Below are 19165 nucleotides of genomic sequence, written 5' to 3'. Positions count from 1 at the left end.
GATGACACATGCAAGCAGCAGGGAAAAGAAACTTTTACAAATTTACTACACATGCAACATAAGTGGCAAATGATAGAAATTCTTAATAAACAATTGTAAAAAGTTTCACACTTCTGTAGATGATATTGGAGCAGACAATTTCTAGAAAGAGTAAACATGTAACATATAAATCATAATGAAATATACACAGCATGCAAACAAGCTTTATATCAAACAAGTTTTGATTAAAAAAAAAATAATAATATAACATCATATTAAATTTTCAAAGCCTATAACATGTAATGAGAAAAAAAAAAAAAAAAAAAGAAAAGAAAGAAACTGAACATACTATAAAATATCCCACTTACGAATCTAAAACTCAACCTTGAAATATATTTATTCATCAACAATTACCTAAAGCATTCAAACTTCCATTAACTACCAATCAGAGTTTAGCAATTATATTACTTAAAAACATGCTAGGGAAATATATAATGCTTGAAATTAAATGAAATATCAACTCCCCTCCCAAAAAAAATCCTCTCATTCATTGGTATCATCATGAAATACTATATGGTTCTCAGGAAAGAATAAACATCCTATAAATTATAAAATGCTAAAAATAGTCTTGCATTTAAAATTAGCATAGAAGTCAATTTAGTATATCAAAAGTAAGTCACTACTTCACTTTAATCATTGATTTAAGACACAAATATTGATGGTACAGAAGAAAGTAGTATCTACAATGACAAGCATTTTAATAAACAAGGCAAGTGCATTAAATTGGAAAAATGACACTGCAAAAAAATAAATGTAAGATTCTAGGCAAAATTCATCTGCCCTTTATAATATTTTTGCTTAGTCTCTCACTTTGAAGTTCAAAGTCATATACCAAACTAAAGAAATTTGGGTACTTCTTCGTTATAGCGACCCCCAAGATTGAATCGCCAATCAACTAAGATTTCTTGCCAGAATCTGGCTACGAGTTCTGACACTTCACAAAACGATCATATATCAGCTTTGGGTGCATGTTTTTATACCTCGCCACATAATCGTATATTATTAGCTGCAAGAGCAAAAATGCACCATGCTGCATTTTTGCTCTTGCAGCCTGTTCTTACATTATTCCTTTCTGATGAGGTTTCTGAATTCACACTGTTTATTTTAAATACATCCACTGCATTTTTTTGTGAATATCACATTAACATTCTTTAATTTACCAAGTAATGAGGAAGATGCCATATCATTTTTCAAGAAAGAGGTTTTTTACCTGATAAACGAGTATGCAAAAATGGCCACAACATGAAATTTTATGCTAACGATGAAACCATTTGGAGATGCAATGTTAAAAATTGTAAGAAAGAAGAAGGGCCTCCACATTGAAAATTTGTTCAGTAGTTCCAGAATATTATTTGTCACTGCTATTAGATTTAGGAATTCTTGGGCAGAGGAGTTGATGTCCATGAAACTGTATAACAAACAGCTTAATATGCGTGACAGCTCAATAAGTGCTGCAGTTGAACAGCTGAACAGGAGCTGCAGTTTACTGGAATAATTATTACATGAGAGAAAATAATAATAACAAAGATGAGAGATAATAAAAATATGAGAGATTTAAAAGGAAACACTTAAAATACAGCAGTCCGGTATTAACTATGCTGCAGCTTCACCTTGTTAGTTGTGCATTATAATAACACTTATTAAAATGATTAATTTATAGGTGTATTTCCTTTTCTTCTGTATTATCAGTCTTTATACCCTAAATTAAGTCATATATCAAAGATAAATTAGACTCTGTTACTTTAAAACAGATCTCTCAAAGCAACTTATTGTCTCCTCTAGCTTCTCCAGTAAACATGGCAACATCTAAATATATATTAAAGATCCTATCTAAATATATTCAAGATCCTATCACTTTACTTCAATTTAACCATTTGCGCTACGACTAAACTCCACGGTTGCGGTGACATGCACTACAATATAACAAGCGGTAAAGTGTCTCATTTACGCCGCTTTGCATCTGCGAGTGCAATCCAGAGCTGTAACTCGAGAAATAAACAATCTCGTTGTTAGGCGACATGTGCACCACGTTATTTTCACTTTTGCGATAAATGCCTATCGACGTGGTGTTCATGTTGCATGCGGTTTGAGACAAAAGCATCTCGACATGCGTGGCATGTCTTTTTAGCGCAAGTGGTTAATGTGTTTCAGTTCTAGCTTAAGTCAAATTACATTACACAAAATTCTGAATTATTCCCGCAATCAAACATATTTCAAGACACCATATGTTTTCCACAAGAAAATAAATATCCCAAATTCTGTTCTTTTGATTCTATAGAAACATGTTAAACACATTTATAATGGCTATTAGAAAAATCTGGATTTATTATAAAGTCATATATTAAAATCTAATAGCAGTGTTCAAACAGCAAAATGTAAAGATTTCGGCCACTTAACAATTTTTCACGTAATGTATGAAATCAGAAAATTCAAGCACGTACTACAATAAACTAACTTTACAACTCCCATTTATGCATAATAAATTGCCATATTTTATATCCAATTAAGCAGATATTCTTCTATATAATTAATCATGATTTTGACAAGGCTGTGAAGAATAAATTATTAGGCATTTAAGTTTAAATACCAGTTACATTTTTAAATAAGATCAAATTCTCATCAACTCTATTTCTAGAATGTAAAATAATTCAAATTAAAAGGCAAATTGCTTTATATACAATTGTGTTTTCTCAAAACTTTTGCCTTCTCAAGATTTGGAAAACCCTGAATTAGTAATTTATTTCTCAAGAATCTCATGCTTTTAACAAATTGCTTCAGTTAAAAACTAAACAAGTCTGCACTGATGTATGTAATAATACATAGCACTAGAAACATAGTAACAGTAATAATATAACAGCAATGCTTCAAATGTTGATAACTTTTTAAATGATAGCAGGTTAAATAAATTTAAAACAAAGATTTTATGCTTTACTTTCTTGCAGCCCTTTAAAAACTGAGTAACAATGAGATCAGGTGAAAGATAAATTAATCTTATTCTTCATGCGATAATAACACTTGTCAAGCTGTATGGATAAAAATACGCCATAGCATAAGGCAAGCGTCCAAATTTTTGGACAAACTCCGCTTAAGACATTCCTAACATTTAAAGAGAAATATACTTAGAAATAATAGGAAAGGGTGAAGTGCACAAAAAATTGTAAAATACAGAAACAGAAAATATTATTATATTTTACATTTATTCAATCAGTAGTTATATTACAAATATATAACAAGTTATGTTTTTCAGTTGCTGACAATTTTTATTTAACTATGTGCACATATTAAGCGTCTATTGCTTTATCTGCTAAACAGGTCCTGTGTTTAGATACAAAAATTCCAGAAATGGAAAAAAATTTCACATTTTGTGTTGACATTAATTTTATGCACTATGGTGTATTTCTCAGCATTTTCAAATCTCACAGTCATCTACAATATGTTTCTGGTATAGAAAGCTTCTCTAACTTCCCTATCCATACACTGACCTCTACATCAAAAACAAACCCTTGCAGTCTTAATAAAACTCTGCAGCAGCATAAATATTATAACACTAACAAATATTTAGACAAAAAGCAACCTCAAGAGATGTAACTAGGCAACTGGTAGGTGTGTGAAATTTTATTTTACACTTCATCAGCACCTTCTCCAAAATCCTGGATAGATATGATTGCATTCAGCAGCAATCAGTGGACTGCATTCAGCCACAACACAAATCTTGCTTTTTAAAGCAATTTATGGTTATGCTTAATGTTATATCATTCTCTGAAGCTCATTCAAATCTCACATCATCAAAAACTCTGAGCATAAATAAGAAAATCTTAGATTTCCTTCCTACATCATTCAGTATTTTTTCGATATTTTATTTTTAAGTACCATAATTTCCTGAAGAAACGCTGCGGCGTTTACGTGTTTAAAACTTAAATTTTCAGCGTGTGCGGCATTTCTACCCATGCGGCGTTTAGGTGTACTAAATATAAAATATTTCCTATGATGGTCATTGTACATAGTTTGGATGGCCTTGTCATTGTGCATAGACTGGTGCTGTTCCCACACAAAAGACCACTCAGTTGCTGTTGGCGCATTTTACGCCAACGAATCTCGCCAAATCATTGCCTCCTACGATTGAGGCAGCAGACTGAAAAAAGAAGTCTAACCGGTCTGACGTGAGCAATTACTTGTAACCGAAGCTCACAATTAAATTGTATTTTGCTTCACTGTAAATATTTGTATATGACGTTTTTCTAAATAAAATAATTAAAAACGAAGCAGTGAATCTGGTCTGTCGATAAAAAATAACCTTTAAGAAAAATAAGTTTATTCAACCTTTAAGAAAAATAAGTTTAATCAGTTGCTTTTTGCGAACGTTATTTTGTTTACATTCTTTCCCTTGAACGGATCTACATGCCTTATTCACCCTAAATGAGATCTCAGAAAAATAACATTCTTCCCCCTTTCAAATCAACCATCTCATCAGTTTGAATAGTTTCTCTCCTCTGCCATTCGATAAATCTTCCAGTACCCATCCTCTCCCCACCCCTGCCTTTTCTGCAATTTTTTTCAAAGGCGGATACGACTCCACCTGTCTTGCAATAACAAACTCTGACATATTTCCCCTTCAGCATGAATCAATTTTTCTTGGCATTCTGCCAGATACAGATCCCATCAGTTTGGGTATAAGTACTTGTTGGATAGTTTTTAAGTAAGAAGAGAGTGGAAAATTTTTGAAAATGTCACCTAAACGGCACAGAAGCTATACTGCTGGTTTTAAGCTTAATGTAATTTCACGCGTTGAGCAAATTGGAAATCGAGCAACAGCTCGAGAGTTTGTAGTTGACGAGAGTTGTATTCGACGTTGGAAGACTGAAAAAGAACTTTAAAATATGCCACAACAGAAATGAGCGTAAGAAGTGATACTGTAAGGTGGCCGAATCTAGAGGACGACCTTGAAAACTGGAAAAAGGAGGAACGAGGAAAGGGAATGTAAAAACTGTAAAAATTCGCTTACAAGCAAAATTTATAGCAAAACGAATGAATATAATGATTTCAAAGGAGGTGTAGCAGATTTATGAAAAGAAAAAATAATTCTGTGCCTACTAGAACAACAGTCGGGCAACAATTACCAATGGACTGGCAGGATAAAAAGGCATCTTTTCTAAAAATATGTGACAGATATTATTGACAAAAAAAACTTCTTCGGTCACAGATGGATGAAACGCCGTTAGCTTTCGACTCTCCTGCAAACAGAAGTGTTGATGAATGCAAAAACTGTATCTGTGCTTACGACGGGGCATGAAATAACGTCATTTACATGTGTGTTCGAATGTGCCACAAACGGTGACAAGCTAAAGCCGATGATCATTTTTAAACGAAAGACTATTCCGAAGAGAGATTTTCCTAATAACGTAATTATTTGTGCAAACGAGAACAGCTGAATGTTCGAAACAATCATGCATGAGCGGCTACAAAAAGTTTGGCAGTGTTGTATGGGATCTTTTTTCCAACCAAAAGGGTTATTGATAATGGATTCCATGGGTGCTCATTTACTTGAGTCAGTGAAAACCAGATGTCAAAAATTGTCTACAACCGAAGCAATAATTCCTGAACCTATTTTAACTTTGAAAAAAAGTCAGAGAATTGCACAAACCAGGCATTTCACACTGCCTTAACTTTGTCCATGAACACATCGACCTATTTTCACTTAAAGTTAAAACTATCATGGTGACCAGAAAAAATTTGCCGCTGCGTTAACACACAGAGATGAACAAATAACCGATAATGCATATTTCCTAACATTAAACAACAAATCTTTTAACAAAAATTAACATACGGAGACGAATAAATAAATGAAACGTCAATTTTTTAACATACCTTTTTATCATGAGCATACTTTCAAGCTTCCCACCACCATCTTCCATGTAAGCAATTCAATTAAATTTTTGGTTGTTTCGGCTCATCTGCTATTAATGGTGGATAAATACACATAATAGAACCCAAACATCAACATTCATCCTCTTACTTACCTCAGACATACTCAAATGATGGTACCCACATCAAAATACAACACTAATGCACGTGCAACCGAACACATCAATTGAAAAGAATGGTAAGTATAAAAAAATCCCGGTCCATACTGAAGTAATACTATTACAAAAAATAGCCAAAATCTCAATTTATCACAACACATTTGGTGATATTCGCAGAAAAACGGCTTCTTAATGATAAAAAAAAAAAAAAAAAATTCTCCAAGGCAAGTTTTGCCAACATTATCAACATTACAGTTACTAACATTGGGGTTTTTAGATTTCACAAACAACCAATACTACTTTCTGATTTTTTTCAGAAACCAAGGGATACCATACGGTAAAGATCAGCTTGATGTCTGATTATACTTACATAATGTATTGATCAGTGTAATGTTGAAATTTACAGTTTTTCTGAATTGAGATATTTTTTTGTCATCTACATAATGAAGATTTTATAAAAAAGTGTTCAACTGTAGCTCACACATTAAACAGCAAATCAAAATACAGTACGAACTGATGGCAAAAATAAAATCGAAATAGAGTATGAATTGAGAAATTTTCAAGTAGTGAATGAAAGCTTTTACTGATCAAAGTACTTTAAATCCGGATAAACTTGGTAATGTACTGTAGATCGAAATAAAATTAAATTAGACATAAATATTAATTGATTAAACAGAGCTTGAACCCTGATGTAAACATCTACAAATATCTCCATTAGATTAAGATAATTCAGATCAGATGATGTTTAATAAAATTAATAAAAAATACAATTCAAGTATAATAAAATTTAATAAGAAAAATTATTCTGAAAATCACTAAAGGTGAAAAGATCGAATTAGCACAATTTAAGTTTAATTCATTCAATGAAATTTATTCATTTCTGGGAAAAATGTTCCTTAATAAAGGCTAAAAACTGAAAAATGGGAGATTTGGTGATATACCAGGAGACCAGAAGAAAAACCACAGTTGGCAGCTGTGGTTTATGAATATAAAAAACTATTTTTATTCAAATCCTGGTTGTACACCAACATTTTCTGTACTTTTTGTTGTTTAATTTATAAAGCAAGTTAAGAAATCTAAATAAATATACATATGCATTTTTCGAGTACTGAAAAGGAAGGGCATGATGAGAATGATCTTTTAGCAATGGCGAAAGGGGTGGAATAGGGCAAAATAGGTTGAGAACCACAATGTTAGATTTTTATGTACTAGTAAAAAAAAAGGCTAATCTTTGAAATATGGTAACAGGTAGTTTGGCGACATTTTGGCAAGGCGATTGTTGTACCTCTCACATACAGCGAGGATAAGTCTGGCAACAGCTGCAGGAAGAAAAACTTGGCAGTGCTGGAATGGCAACAGCGGATGATATTCTATAGATTTTAATATTTTGATTTTGAGTCGATGTTTTTTGCTTCTTTTGCGATACTATTACGATATAACATTTGAGTTTTGGGTGAATGAAGTGGAATCCGCTGTCCCGCTGCGGATATTAGTAAAATATATTTAGAAAATTAGCTGCTTTGGAAAGGATGAAACCTTGTGTTTGAATTAGCGGTATTTTTCCTGCTAAAGTTGCGTCGAGTTCAGAATATTATGCCAGGCTTATTCACGCTGGCGCAGATAAGTTCAAATTTTGTTTATTTTATTTATAGTGTATAACTTGCAAATATATGAATAGAATTCTATTAAATAAACATTTAAAATTCTGGAATGGTGTTTAAAATTTTAGATGTAGAGTATTCAAATTGCTATGTCGGAGCCAGTGGCAGTCATGTGCAAAATAAAATTGTTTTTGCTCCACGACATAACAGCGATAAAAGTTACTAGCTAGGACTTTAGTAGTGTACATGGATAAAGTCAAGAGTGTGTGCAACGCCATTTTTGTGCAATTCTGGGATGCTTTTTTAAGTGAAAATTGGTTGACGCGTACATGGATGATACCGTGTATGTGCAATTCTTAAAAACGTGGCAAGCAGTTTGCGATTCTGCACTTTGTCCCAATTTCGCACCTAATCTTCGTCATGATTAAGCATTTGGTACAACTCTAATATACGCCCTAATTTCACCAAATGTGGCGATATGTGTTCTGCGCTCGTTTTTGGCGCGATTTCGTGTTCTATGGCAACCCTGTTGACGTTGACAGATCTTTCGCTGGAGCTCGTTGGTTCGCCTCTGTGTCTGAGATGATGGGAGGGAAAGATAAAATGGTTGTTGTTGAATTGAAAGTTCGGCAAAAGGAAATATGAATGTGGCTATCCTGTTGAGGGGTAGTGGGTATTTGGAAGTGTGGAAAGAGGGTCTGGGAGATTATTTTTAATGGCAGTGCATGATAGAAATAGGGATTTGTGATTTTATTTATTTGTGAACCATAGTATAAATTTTCTGGACAGTGTGTCTTGCTGTCATGTAAATACAATAGTGATTACGTGGCGGCATGTTAAAGGCGGTATGAAATTTATATTTCTGCTATTCGAAAACGCATTAATTCATGGTAAGTGCATTTTATTTTATCCTTGTTCTTATTTTGTAGAATGTTATGTTCATTGGTTCCTTTAGTATGAATTTCTATCATTATTGTTGTTTTTTTTTAAATTGTTTGAAATTTATTTTAGTTTATTTTGTTGTTTAATGTCTAGACTGTGCAATTCGTAGATGCTTTTTAAAGTTGAAACAGAACGCTGTGTACATGGTATTATTTGAAATTTATTGTTGTTATGTTATTTTATTAAAGCGAGGAGTGCGTAGATCGTAGATTCCTTCCTTGCCTAAATTGTGCAATTCGTAGAATTTTTTTTAAGTTTAAACAGGATGCTGTGTACATGGTATTCTTTGAAATTTATTGTTGTTATGTTAATTTATTAAAGCGAGGTGTGCGTAGTTTGAAGATTCGTTCGTTGCCTACATTGTGCAATTCGTAGATGTTTTTTTAAGTTAAAACATGTCGCTGTGTACATGGATTCTTGTTAAATATTTTTGGTTAGAAACTTTACGTTTTTGCTATCTAAATTTTTTGTTTTTGTTTCGGATTTTTTGCTAAATTGTGTGTTCAAAACGTAGTTTTTGCATGTGCGAATACCACGTTTTTGGAGACATTTTAGGCTAAAAGTTCAAAATAATAATAGCTTTAATAAAATAATGTACCAACAATAAATTTCAAATAATACCATGTACACAGCGTTCTGTTTCAACTTTAAAAAACATCTACAAATTGCACAGTCTAGACATTAAACAACAAAATAAACTAAAATAAATTTCAAACAATTTAAAAAAACAACAATAACGACAGAAATTCATACTAAAGAACATAACATTCTACAAAATAAGAACAAGGATAAAATAAAATGCACTTACCATGAATTAATGCGTTTTCGAATAGCAGAAATATAAATTTCATACCGCCTTTAACATGCCGCCACGTAATCACTATCGTATTTACATGACAGCCAGACACACTATCCAGAAAATTTATACTATGGTTCACAAATAAATAAAATCACAAATCCCTACTTCTATCATGCACTGCCATTAAAAATAATCTCCCAGACCCTCTTTCCACACTTCCAAATACCCACTACCCCTCAACAGGATAGCCACAATGATATTTCCTTTTGCCGAACTTCCAATTCAACAACTACCATTTTATGTTTCTCTCCCATCTTCTCAGACACAGAGGCGAATCAACGAGCTCCAGCGAAAAATTTTTCAATATCAACGGGGTTGCCATAGAACACGCAATCGCGCCAAAAACCAGCGCAGAACACATATCGGCACATTTGGTGAAATTAGGGCATATATTAGAGTTGTACTGCAAGTAAATTTTAAAAAAAATAACACTGAAAAACTGTTTATGTAAAATGGATGTATTAAAAGTCATGCATTCAGTAATTTATTACAGGCTAATTATTTCAGTAATTTATTACTCTTATTTAATAATTTAATATTTTATTACTCTTATTTAATATCTTAAGTAATTTATTTCAGTAATTTATTACTCTTATTGAACTAACATCGTCACTGAATGATTGTTTGGAATCCACATTTCTTGTTGTCTGAAACCTACTTCACCTATTTTAGAATAGTGTAAATATGCAGTTGTGGCCACTCCTGATCGATTATATACATCTATTGTATTTATACCTATTACTATACTAATTATCAGATACGATTTTGAGAATATCAACAAGCAAAACACTTTAAAAAAAAAAAAAAAAAGACACTTGTAGTAGAAATATTAGTATTCTACATGAATTATGGAAAGTACATGTAATGAATAATACCATGACCAAACACTTAAAAAAAAAGAATAGATTTAGAAAAGAATAGTATTTCCTATCTTGATACTTGAGAAAGCAATCCTGCCACACAACACACAGTTAACTTTTTATTACATGATATTACATATTACATATTTAGTCTTACAAGTAATTCAGAGGGCTGAATAGTAGTAGTTAAATCTCGGCTCAAATCCTGAAAAATGAGCTGGCTGTGCAGGTTATTTTTTTTCGCATGTGTTTTGTGAATTTTGTGACATTTTCATGGTTTTCCTTAAGTGATGTAAATATGAGCCTAATTGCCCTAGAAATTATTCACAAAAGCATGCCTTTTTCAGCTAGCCCTTGCATGCTTTGCATTATGAATTAAATAAACACACAAACCCTTCTTATTCTTAAAATGATAAAGTAATTAAGTTCACATTACATGCAACAAAGCTTTTTAAAAGCTAGGATACTTTCTTTAACAATTACAGTGCTAATTAGTGCTGTACTTCTCAGTTTTATGTGAAACAACATCTCAGTGTCACTGCTTGTGACACATTTGTTTCATGTAAGTCTTCTTATGCAGTCATAAGTATGAAATAAACAAAACAGATGGCATGAAAAACGTAATCCATACACCTTAGTGACTGTTATTTGACATAGTTTTTATGCTGCATCTGTGAACTACACTGTTAGATTTGATTGAGTGAAATTGTGACTAAATTTCAGAAGACTTTGATAAAATTATGGTGCTAAAATTTAAAAGTGAAATTAAAATCAAAGATACATTGAACAGAACAATCAAAACAGAAATGTTCATATATTAATAATGAATGATAAAACAGACATTTAAAATATTCATATAATAAACATATACAATTAATGCAATTAATATAAATATATGCATTTAAAAATGATCTAACTTGCACCATATTTGCAATTTTTGCTGTTGCAATGTTATTAATGTGGACTCTAAAAATTTTATTTAAAGTCCACATTTAATAACATATATTATACAATATGCACCATATATAACATATTTATATGGCACATATTGATGTGTACATGGACAAAGCCAAGAGAGTGTGCAGTGCCAAGTTTGTGCAATTCTGGGATTTTTTTTAAGTGAAAACAGGTCGATGTGTACATGGATACCAAGTTTGTGCAATTTGTTTACTTGCCATTTTTAAGTTGGCAATTTTGAGAAACACGCAGACATTCTGCACTTTCCCAGTTTGTCGCCAAGGGCTCTCCTAGGATTTTACCCAAATTTTAATTAACATAATCTAATATTTTAAAGTTGCAGTTGCATAACATTACGGGAAGAAACGTATTCATGGAAAGGTTGTTTCACATTATGGAAAGCTTCTATCAATCTACAACTTTTATTTATTTTTAATTAAAACAAATTTTAAGACTATTTAACAGGAAGCGAGAAATAAAATGGAACAGAAATATTCCCATTATAAATAATCAATAAAGATTCTAATTTTTTAAAAAAAGTGTGGAAATTTTTCACTTCCTAAATATTTATATTATATATATTACTATTATATACTATTATATTATATAGATATATCACAGGATAAATAGTAGCATTTAGGATGATTAGCATACCTCAGCTAAATATCCACTGTATCCTTAATTCTTACTCATCTATTACAATATATATATACCTAATATTAAAAGTTTGAAAAACAATATTATAATTAAACTGCCTTGGACTAAATATCTCACAAGATTAATAAAGTTCTGTTTCAAGTAAGAGAAAAGCAGTTATGTAATTAATTGATAATACTGTATTATATTCTACAAGACATCTTTTTTGGTTTTCCAAGAGGATTTACCTTTCAAATTCTGCCCTGCTTCAGAAAATATGTTAGTGTCAAAAGCTGTTAAATACATGATTTTAAAAGTTAGTTCTTTGGCGCAGCTACAAACAGCGAATCAAGTTGCAACGCACTGTTGCCAAATCGCGCAATTTTTGACAAAACTATGCTGCCAAAATTTATCTGCTTGCGATTTTGGGAAATTTTCGCTGCTCTTTTCTTAAACGCACATATGTTAAAATAACTTTTATATTAAAATTAATTTATAATAAAAAGATTTTGCCCCCAGATGGTATAGTGTTTAGGAGCCACTCGAATTTTTCATGTTTTAATTTCTTCAAATATAATATATACTCTAACATTTGGTGGCCACATTTTGAAAAGTGAAACGGACATTTATATTCATTCAACGCAAAATTGCAAAACGAAAACAATCGTCCTTTAGGGAATAAGCCTCTTTGGACTAATAATTTAATATGTTCATTATAATGTAAAATTGTTATGGCAACAGGGATGTTTTGTTTACATATGCTTTGAGCGGTTTAAATACGAAAATTGATTAGAGCCACTCCGAGTAAGTTGTTCATAAGACAAGTAAGTTTAATTATTTTTTACCCTACTGTCTAGAATTTCTGCATGATTAAAAGAATGATTGAACCAGATTTCAGTTGAACCTTTATTTACTATCATTTTTCTTATCATCACTAAATACTTGTTTTATTCCTTTCATATTTATTTCGATTCCGCTATGTTTATCTTGAAAAACAGCATAAGTTAAAACTATACTTGAAAGTTATTTTGTACATTAAAAACTTCATACTGACTTGCAATTAAGTTTCAAATATGAATATTTCTCGCATTTCTAAAATTCCTTTAACCTGCAAAAAAAATTTTTTTTTTTTTTTTTTTTTTTTTTCTTTTTTGTTATGAAATGCTTTTTTAGAAATATTTATTTTGGGTTTTCATCCGCAGAGAACCCGTTGGCGCCGTTGCATTTTTACTCGCCAAGCTAGCGGTTTAGCGACTATGAGCCGAGCCGTAAACCTTATATTCTGTAAACGTGATTTTTACTGCATGTAAATTCAAGTTAGCCGACAAAACAATATATTAAGCATATGGTAGTAAAAATTCACAGATAATAAGCATGTAGATGTAAAACTAACCGGTTAAACGTGATATACGAAAATAAATTTGTATTAAATTCAAGTTAGCAGAGAAAAGAATATATTAAGCATAAGACAATATATAAGCATTTATAACGGAAATAAAAATTCATTTAATAAATATCAATTAGTATTAATATACTGAAATTAACCGGTTAAACGTGATAAACGAAAAAAAATTTGTCTTAAATTCCATTTAACACAGAAAACAATATATTCCTTTCACCAGCAGTGGTTTGCTAATTCTGATGACTATGGTGATACATCAATTTATTCTGTCATCTTAGATAATCAATAATATTTTTTATTTCAATTTAATCATCTATTTATGTCACACCTGCCATCCTCTGAAAGGTTATTGTTAGAAAAGCATTAACAATATATTACCTTGTTAAAATTTTACACTATAAAAATTGATTTATTCTCATAATTTTAGATGACAATAAACAATAATAAAAATAAAAGCATTACTTGGTTATTTAAAATGCACATGCACATTTTTGCGGCCTACGGAAACAAATTATTTTAGAGGTTGGAAACCTCATAGTTCTTAGAGCTGTTAATAATTAAGAACACAATGTAAACAGCCATGTTACAAATTAGCATTCACCACCGTATTTTCTTCCTTTCATCCTGAACCGAGAACCGGCATCTATCTACGAAAATCTGCAAATGCGAATAACGACAGTGATAATTCAACAAAATGAACGCAAGAGGAATGGTTGCAAACTTCGAACAAGCGAATAGGATAAATCTGCTGGGTTACCAGATTTAAACTATTATCGCCAAAGTTGGCGATGTTTACATTTACCGGGTTCTCTGCGGAAGTGCTTCCTTTATTTTGTGTAAATCATTTTATTTTTTATGTAAGAGTTTATGAAATTTAATAATCATTTGTGTTAAATATCGCTGCCTCAGCTTGGCGACATATTTGAGCAATAACTTGTGGATTCACGTGAAAGTATTGCAATGATCGGTAGTTAAAAGTGAAAATCAAATGCAGATATTTAATTAAATTAATCTAATTTGGAGACTTTAATACGTGGCTTGCCAAATTTTTTTTTAATGATAAAACTATAAACTGATGCAGGTATTTTCATAATAGCTTACTATCGAATGAATACTTAGCAGAGACTTTCAATTTTTATTCTTTGCATACAATTTTTTCCATGTCTTTATATTTTCCCATATAAACAATAAAATTTTACGAATTAAATTCTTTAAAATTTTTTAAAGAATTTAATTCGTATTTACAACTCATTGAGGCATTAATTTTAAAATCCTATGCCTTAATGCAATCGGACACAGTAAGTCAGCATTATTACTACAGGAAATATAAATGATAATGCTTGATAGAACTTTGGTTGAAAAATGGGAGGGTTTTTCATTTTCGAAGGAAAGGCTAATCTTTGGAATATGGTAACAGGTAGTTTGGCGACATTTTGGTAAGGCGATAAATAGCTAGGGCTTTAGCAATGTACGTGGATAAAGTCAAGAGTGTGTGCAATGCCATTTTTGTGAAATTCTGGGATGTTTTTTTAAGTGAAAATAGGTCGACGTGTACATGGATATCGTGTATGTGTAAATATTAAAAATGCTGCAAGCAGTGGGCGATTCTGCAATTTCTATTTCTAATATAAATAGTGGGATACTCGAGTTTCTGAGCACGAAGTGAAACATAAGCATTTCGAAATTATTTCATTTTTTATAATGAAGAGTTCTTAAAGAACTTTTTGCTTTTTGGAGATGTGAATTTTTTTATTAAATGGTTCTAAATTTGCCGATTTATCAACATTTTGGCGATTTTAAGATCAGTTTCTATAGAAAATTTTTATTTCCGAGATCTGGGAATTTTTCAATGATATTTTTCAGAACATTGTAACATTGATAAATTTCATTTAAATAATGGTAATATTTTGGAATTGTATTTAAGAAATAACATTAAAATAAAGCATTTGTATTTTTTGCTGTCATATTATAAAGTTCCATTTTGGCCACTTATTATACAATATTTTTGAATGTGAAAAATAAGCAAGGTATAATGCTGTAAAGCACCTATTCTAAAACATTTCTTAGCAAAAGCAAAATAGCTATGTAATTAATTAAAAATCTATTTTAAAATTTTTTATGATATTTATCGAGTTTTTCCCATGTAATTGTCTCAGAGTATTCAGAATTCTCAGAATATGCATCAGTTTTCTCCAGAGCTTAATTTGCGACCAAGCTCACAGGAGCCCAGCTCCGGTACTTCTTAGTTTTGCAGTTAAATCATAATTCTACCCGGAGCCCTACACTTCTTTTATGTACCTGAGCAAAATTTCAGTAGAAATTACATCTTGAAAATTTTATTTTTACTAATAAAATTATATTAAAAATCATATTAAATTTTAATTTATCTCTTCGTATTTTGTTAAATTTTAACTTGCACTATTTACCGTATTTGACGGCATGTAAGACACACTGGCATATAAGACGCACCCTTATTTAGAAGGCCACACACATGTAGATGTAGAAAAAGTTATGTGTGTCTAGATCTTTATCCGGGCTAATTGCATTACCGCTGCCGACATTTGAGTTTGTTACAACGATAGAGTGAGTTAAATGAAATTAAGTTGTATAGTCTTTGACCGCTAGTTGATATTTTTAGTTTGAATTTGACTCTTCTTGTTTAATTACATCACCACGAGCTGCAGTTGATTTTGTTAGCATAAGAACATGCCTCTATGTTCTAAGTTCTTTTTAAATAAGAAGCTTTGTCTGACTTTGTAGTTACTTTCAGACACAGCAATAATTTGCTTCACAACTGTCAGGGGTTTTTGGGCTATTTAACTTTTACCAGATCAAATAAACCCTCATAAGTACATTGTGGAGAGGTTGACAGGTTAGGAGATAAAACACGCAGAAATTAGTGAGGACATTCTTTCGCATATTGAGACAAATTTATAATTGTTAGTAAAGATGGTTCAAGAGAAGGAAATCGATATAAATTACTCAAAATGTCTGGAAAGGCTTCAAATTAAAAAGATGCGTAACTATTTTGTTGAGTGTTGTTGCTACAAAACATAAATGGTTTTGTAGCTTTTAATGTGTAATTATCCTAATATCGTTTTAGAATCAATGTCATAAATTATAGGTATTTTAAACTGTGAAATTTCATTAGATTGTGATTTTACTAGGGCCTTTTTTAACAAATATTGTTAAAAAATAAATAAAATTTAATAGTGACCATGTAAATCTATAATGACTGAGATTAGATAACCTCAGTCATTATGGATTTACATGGTCACTATTAAATTTTATTTATTTTTTAACTATTAAATTTTATTTATTTATTTATTTTTTAAATTTTATTTATTTTATTTATTTTTATCTAATACCTAATTTAATTACTTATAACTAACTACTTACCTTTAAAAATTATCTCTGCATATTAAAGCGAGTTATTGCCTTTCATTAAGCCTTACCGTGATCACAACATAAAACACAAAAATGTAAAAACTTATGTAAAACTTATTCTTCGCATCTCGTGACACTTAAAATACTGAAAAATAACTTATCACCTCTGATGCTTTATTGGCTTATTAGAACCTTAAAGTATATTATCTGAGTCGCAACCCCTGAAAATCTACATGGAATTATGACAGTAACTGCGTCAGACGGAGCCCAGCTAACTTTCATAACCTGCCAACCGTGCCTACATCAGGCCTCTCAGGTTTGTTTTGATCAGCAGGTCTCTTTCTAAGCAATGATGACAACAACCAGTCTTTTGTTATGAATCATGCTAATTATGATTTCATTTTAACCTATGCCCCTTGACATAAAATCTGTTTACTATTTATTAAATCTCTAGACTGAGTGAGTATGTTACAAAATGAAACATTAATAATAATAATAAACATAAAGCTAACTATTTGTAAAACATAAATAAAATGCCACTTATCTTCTTTCAAATATGTCCAATTATTATAAGTGTAAAATATTTAATGCTACTTGATAAATTCCATAAAGTTAATTTTATTCTCACACTTATTAATTATAATGTTAATTAAGGTATGCTTAATAATAATGCATCCTACTTATGGATCTATATATTATTTTTAGGATGGTGTTACAAAAGTGAAGTTCAGGCATAGATAATATTTTTATCTGAATTTATTCAGTTCCCATTTGTTCATAGGTCCTTAATTTTTTTTCATTAATGGTCCTTAAAAGTCTTTAAAAATACTTAATTTCCGTGTACAGAAATGTGTACGAACCCTGGCTTTGAAAATGTGTTTTTGCAAATCTCCCATAAAAGCACCAAGTTGACAAGTTCTCATTCCCAAATGGGTGGCAAAAATTGCTGCCAAGGAATAAAGGAAATGAATGATGAAATCAAGTAAACCCCAAAATTATCAGCCTAAAAACAATAAATGAATAGAACACCACAAGAATGCAGAAAAACAAAAAGTGTAATCAGAAAGGATTCAGATGTTTACAAATATTCACAACAGCATTATTCAAGATAAATCTGTTCCAGTTAGCTTGGAACAAATGGGCACCCCATTGTTCTCAGCTACTGTAGCTAAAATAATATTTGAATGTAAGAAACTGATTTTCTAAAATATTTATTTTTTTATTAGTATTTCATATATCTAAGGATGGTCTATTCCTGAAGTTATGTTTATTCCTTGAAACTGTATAAAGATGAAAAAGATAGAGTTTTAATAATAATTTGAAGTAATTATTCTACATAATTTTATTTCATATTTTAACCTGCAGTTTAAATAACAATACATATACTGGGTTTACCTGCCTCTGCAAAATCAACTGATATTTGTATTCAGTGGTATCAAGAATCTGTAAGTGGTAGAAGAACTTTGAAGGTATGTTGGGCAATTGACAGCACCATCATAAGCAGTGCTGCAGATCGTGCTAATCTGTTAGATGAAAATTTTGATTCAACTGATCCTTTTTTTTTTTTTTTTTTTTTTTCTGGAGGAGTTATTGAGGTAACAATGAATAAAATATAATCAGTTTTAAACTTTGCTGAACCAAACATCACATCATTAGCAGTTTTAATATTTAATGGGTGAATAAAAGTAATTTTTTCATAGGTTTTTTTGTTTCATGTGTGTTTAATTTTTTTATAAGACATATTTTCATTAATTTTTTTTTCTACTATTGGTTTAGATGGCATCATAAATCTGAAATGCATTCACCTTTCTATGTCTCTTTATAATTTTACATTTCTAATGTTATGGTCACACTGAATTGAAAAAAATAATAAGCTGTTAAAAACAATTTTCTTGTAAATGATAATCACTTATTTCTGTTTCTTCCTTATGTCTGCATGAGGTTTGGCTCCAGATGCCATAGAATAAAAGAGGGGGAGGGCGCTTGTATCCTTAAAAAGTAGTCTTTGTAATATTCTGCTGCTGTATCAATTGCTTGCTTTAATAAAATGTATTTTGCTGACAGATTGCTGACAAATGCTGATCTCCTAGTGCTTCTGCAGTTAGGGCTGTTTAATATGCATTGGGCATCTGCAACATACTTGTGTCATTTTATTGGATCTTCAGTAGACAATTTGGCTAAGACTAGAATGAAAGTTCAATGGATACTTTCTGCTTGACCATTTCCTCACAGAATGCCTGTAGTTTAGAATATGTACTGGGTTTTTTTTCTTTTGCATAGTAATCATCTGGGCAGTTCTTTGAGGTGAAAGCCGTATCTCTGTTTGTAATTATTCTAAAAGGATCTCCAAAGATGAATCTTGGGCTGATGTCAGCTTTACTGATACAGCTAGACAAACTTTATAAAAGCATCTACAGGGGTCAAAATATGGCTATAATTCTTGTTTGTTTATAGTAATGGTC

The 19165-nt window shown here is 31.1% G+C and overlaps 2 protein-coding genes across 17 annotated transcripts in view; one reads left to right on the top strand and one right to left on the bottom strand.

Moving 5' to 3' along the window:
* LOC146997284 (inositol polyphosphate-5-phosphatase A-like) overlaps positions 1–12283 on the bottom strand; it is a 108160-nt gene extending 95877 nt beyond the window's left edge. For 9 of the 10 annotated variants that reach the window (XR_015040958.1, XM_085816326.1, XM_085816324.1 and 6 more), the window contains exon 1: positions 12163–12283. The gene's annotated coding sequence lies outside the window, so the exon portion shown is untranslated. The remainder of the gene's footprint in view (positions 1–12162) is intronic. The other variant, XM_085816319.1, reaches the window with a different exon arrangement.
* LOC146997283 (uncharacterized) overlaps positions 8399–19165 on the top strand; it is a 39531-nt gene continuing 28764 nt past the window's right edge. For 5 of the 7 annotated variants that reach the window (XM_085816296.1, XM_085816292.1, XM_085816293.1 and 2 more), the window contains exon 1: positions 12582–12738. The gene's annotated coding sequence lies outside the window, so the exon portion shown is untranslated. Of the gene's footprint in view, positions 8551–12578; positions 12739–19165 lie in introns of those variants that run through there. The other 2 variants (XM_085816298.1, XM_085816297.1) reach the window with 2 other exon arrangements.

Source organism: Stegodyphus dumicola, chromosome 5, assembly GCF_044657685.1.
Source record: "Stegodyphus dumicola isolate Sdum_Otavi_A_Nest chromosome 5, ASM4465768v1".
Classification (NCBI taxonomy): Eukaryota; Metazoa; Arthropoda; class Arachnida; order Araneae; family Eresidae; genus Stegodyphus; species Stegodyphus dumicola.
Note: the sequence above shows the minus strand (reverse complement) of the source record. Positions and strands in the feature narration are given on the sequence as shown.